At 55.4% G+C, this 4505-nt stretch overlaps 1 pseudogene; it reads right to left on the bottom strand.

Moving 5' to 3' along the window:
- LOC105521410 overlaps positions 1-4505 on the bottom strand; it is a 40326-nt pseudogene that overhangs the window by 6402 nt on the left and 29419 nt on the right.

The raw sequence follows: 4505 nt of genomic DNA, 5'->3' as shown, positions 1-4505 counted from the left end.
AAGGACACAGCTTTCTCCCGCTCCCAGGCCCCATTGACGATGTCTCCAGCTGCCTCAAACAGCTCCAGCCCGAGGTTGGGGTCACCTGTGTACAGGGCAACATTCTGTGCCACCTGAAAGGAGGCAGACATTCCCTCAGGACCCACATATGACGAGGTGGCCACGCCCACCTTCGCCAGCCTCCTTCCTCTCACACACTGCAGGTACACCTGAGCATTTTTCAGACCCTGTGCATTGGGGCTGCCCCCACCACTGGCATGAGGACAGTGAACTGATGAACCTGAGTGCCAGGAGGTGACTGAGCAGCTGCAGCCCAGGAGCCTGACACCTGTGAATTCTACCACCAGGGCTAGCCCTAGCCCACGCTTCCTGCACTCAAACCAGTCTCCATGGCCCCCAGATTGCTGGGAGCCCATCCCCTGGCTCCCTTCTGCGTTGCCACATCCCTGCCTCAGCTCAGGGCTGCACACCAACAGTGTTTGTGGGTGGGCCTGGTCCCCTCTTGGACATGAGCTCTTGATCCCTCTCCTCAGCTCAAGGAGGTATACAGCAGGTGCTCAATAATGAAAGCTTCACCAGATTCGTGGGCTTCACAGTTTGTTCCAGATCATACTGTGGGAAAGCCTCTGAAGACAGCCGCTACGATAGATGCATTTTGTAAGGAGACGTGCCACGTGTCGCTTGGAGTAGGTCCTTCTGTGTGTTAACTGAGTGGCCATGCCTCTGCCCTCAGGGAGAAAATGCTGGCCACTGGGGGAGGATATGAGGGAACCAGTTGAAGGGAGGGAAAAGGCACACAACAGATGCTCAGCAGTGGCTTATGAATGAGTGGGTGGGTGGATGAATGGATCAGCAGATGTATAGACACGGATGGATGGGTGTGTGGATAGATGGATGCATGGATGCACAGACAGATGAATGGGTGGGTGGGTGGTTAGAATGATGTATGTACATATGGATGGATAGATGCGTGGATAGACAAACGTATGGATAAACAAATGGACAGATGAAGGATGTATTAATAGATTGGTGGGTGGATGGATGAATGATGGATGGGTGAAAGGATGGATGATGTATGGATGGGAGGATGAACAGGTGAATGGATGGTTGATGGAAGGATGAATGAACGGATGGATGGATGGATGATGGAAGGATGAACAGGAGGTGAGCAGATGGATGAAAGGATGAACAGGTGAATGGATGGATGACGGAAGGATAAATGGATGATGGAAGGAAGGATGAACAGGTGAATGGATGGTTCTTGGACAGACGGAAAGATGAACAGGAGGTGAGTGGATGATGGAAGGATGGATGGAAAGATGGATGGATGGACAGGTGGATGGTGGGTTAATGGATGGATTATAAGAATGCATGAAGAATTAACGAATGGATGGATGATGGATGAATGGAACGATGAATAGATGGATGGATGGATGATGGATAGATGGAAGGATGAGCAGGTGAGTAGATGGAAGGATGGATGGAAGGACGGGTGAATGGGTGAATGATAAAAGGATGGAAGATGGATGGATGGATCAACAGCTGAATGGATGGATAATGGAAAAATGGATGATGGAAGGATGGACGGATGGATGGGTAGACGATAGAAGGATGGATGGATAAATGATGGATAGATGAACAGGTAAACAGATGATGGAAGGATGGATGAATGGATGGGGCGGATGGACAGATGAATGGATGCATAGATGGGTGAAAGGATGAATGAATGATGGACGGAATTATGAATGGGTAAATAGATGATGGAAGGATGGATGGACAGAGAGCGAACAGCACAGGGGCCCTCCTGCATCCCTTGCCACTCACCTGGATGTACAGGTCCACCAGCTTGCTCTGCTACAGGATGTAATAGATCTTCCCTGCTTGCAGCCAGGCATGTGCCTCCTCCTCTTTCTTCTGGAGGTCAATGAAAATCCCCAGACTTCGTTTGGTGTGTCCAAAGCAGATTTGTAGGCCCTGGAATGAGACACAGGTGTCAGAAAGAGGGCTCTCATCCTTCTGGAACCAGTCTGCCTTTCCCGTGGGGTCTGGTGACAGATGAATCTGGAATGTGGGGACTGGGAATGGCCCTCTTGTGTGTGCAGTGTTCTGCCCTTCCCAGGCTGCTGGAAGGGCCAGGGTGAACACATGGCATGGAAAAGATGAAGGACATCCTTCTGAGGGAATCGAGCATCATGCTGCCCTGTGGCAGGAGTGTGCTAGTCCATCTCCCCTGCCTCCCAGACATGGCCTGTGTCTTCTCCAGACGCACCAGGAGACGTTAGTATTCAGAGGCTATCTAGGCCGATGGTTCTCAAGATGTGCCAGCATCACAGTCACCCGGACGCCTGTCTGCATAGCTTGGTGGCCCTGCCCCAAGAGCTTCTGGCTCCACAGGATTGGGGCAGGCCCTAGAACTCCCACTTGCCACAAGCTCCTAGGTGACATGGATGCTGCTCTGCTGGTCTAGGCACCACACTTTGAGAAGCATGGCTCTAGCACATTGAAACATTTTCCTTCTGTGAACCTGAGGCCAAGACTGGAGTCAGTCTCCCGGGTCCCCATGGAATCTGGCTCCTTCCCTGCTCTCTCAGTAAGTCCGACACTCGAGGGGGTGTAACTGCAGCAATGTCACTGGGCCCTTTGAGTGGGGTGGCCAGGGCCATGGTTACCCCACCAGGTCAGGATGCTCGGGGGAAGCCGAGTGGGCCACATGGGACGTGAGACCTTGAAACCCTGCCCCAGGGAAGCAGGTGACACAACTGGCTCTGTCTTCTGTGGAGAGAAGCCACAGGTGGCTGCTGTGGTCACATTTAAGGGGACAGGTGAGGACACAGGGCAGACACAGGTCAGATGATGAAAGCCACCGTAGTAAGAACAGCCCAGCGGGCACGTACTGCCTCTGCTGGGGTTGAGATGACCTTTGGGGAGGTGTGCAGGCAGGGATGGGAAGACGTGTCACCCAACAAGGGAGGCTCAAGCTGGGACTCACGGGCCATCCACAGACCTGGGACGACCCCAGGCCCAGCAGCTCAAAGAGTCTGATGCCAAGGAACCAAATGATCCCAAGGACGGGCTGCTGGGGCCCTGGGCCGGCTTCCCTGTGCCCCCTGCCCTGCTCCCCCACCCCCTTTGCGCCCCTCCTCGCAGTGGGGGCTGGGGCACTGGGTTCCTGGAGGGTCTCCTTTCAGTCAGAGAATGCCCCTGGGGAAGAAGCCCAGGTCTGAACCCCCACCACTCCTTGGGCAGATGTGTGGGGCCAGGGCCCCTTCACACGGTCCTTTCCAAAATCTCCCTCCTAGGGCCAGGAGTGGGTGCCAGGCCTGTGCTGGGAAATGGGCAGATTTGGCCACAGCCCCTGGGGCTCTGGGCCAGGCCACAGAAGGCACCTCTGAGTGGTCTCACTATGCCATGATGTCCATCCTGGGAAGGATGGACAAAGCACTGCAGGGCAGAGGGGACCCACAACAGTATCCCTTGTCTTGGCCATTTCCCTAGACTCAACTTCCTCATCTATCCTCTGCGGCCTAGATTTCGGACAGCCCTGCCCACCTACCGTCCGTTCACTGCTCAGTCTGCAGTGACTGTTCTATAGCACTCCATGGCTCCCCAGTGCTCTTGGGGAAAAGGCCAAGCCCCAGCCTGAGGCCCCAGGCCCTGCTTAGCTCTCCAGCAGAGCTTCTCACCATCCAGCACCCAACCCACCCACTCCCAACTCTGCACTTCCCTGTGTAAGCCCGGCTCACTCACCCCCACTCATCCCCGCTCACACACCACCACTCACACCCCACTCACCCTCACCAGTTCATCCCTGGGCCTTCACACAGGCTACACCACCAGCCCCTCCCCCACCACCACCTATTACTTGACTAAATCCTCTCAACTCTCTGGTCCCAGACTAAAGAGGCTTCCCTAACCCGGGACCAAGTGCTGTCCCGCCATCACGCCACTCACCCTTTTGTGGTTTTTCTAGCCTGAAGCTCACATTCCCACGTTCAGCCACTGCCACCCGAGGACCCCACAAACCCCATTTGTGGGTAGGGCCTGGCACACTCTGCACAACGAGCTGCTTTTGCATGAATTGCTCTGCAGCTTTGGGCAATCACCTGCCCCTGTGTCCTCTGTGAAGTGGGATGGCAGCCTTGCACAGGCTGCCAAGATACCAAGCAGATAACATGGGCACAAGGACCGGCGTTCAGGGCCTGGCTCATGGAGAGGCCCCAAGTCCCAGTGCAGCAGAGCCTCCCTTGACCCCAGGGTTATGGCCAGGGATTCCCAGCACGCAGGACTTTCAGTGCTCAAGGCAGGATGGTCCCTGGGCAAACCGGGAAGAGCTGGCTGCCCCAGTAGGGCACAGAGGGCCTGGCCCTGCGTGGGAACGGCCTGGCTCCAGGGCGCTTGCCAACATCTGCTGTTGGCCACGACTCGGCATTTTCGATGGTGGAAAAACCACCGCTTGTTTCTGAATCACAAACCCCAGGTGTGCCCTGACCCGAGTGGCCCGGAAG

The sequence above is a fragment of the Colobus angolensis genome, unplaced genomic scaffold, assembly GCF_000951035.1.
Source record: "Colobus angolensis palliatus isolate OR3802 unplaced genomic scaffold, Cang.pa_1.0 Scaffold11, whole genome shotgun sequence".
Taxonomy (NCBI): Eukaryota; Metazoa; Chordata; class Mammalia; order Primates; family Cercopithecidae; genus Colobus; species Colobus angolensis.
This window is presented reverse-complemented; position numbering and strand designations above follow the sequence as displayed.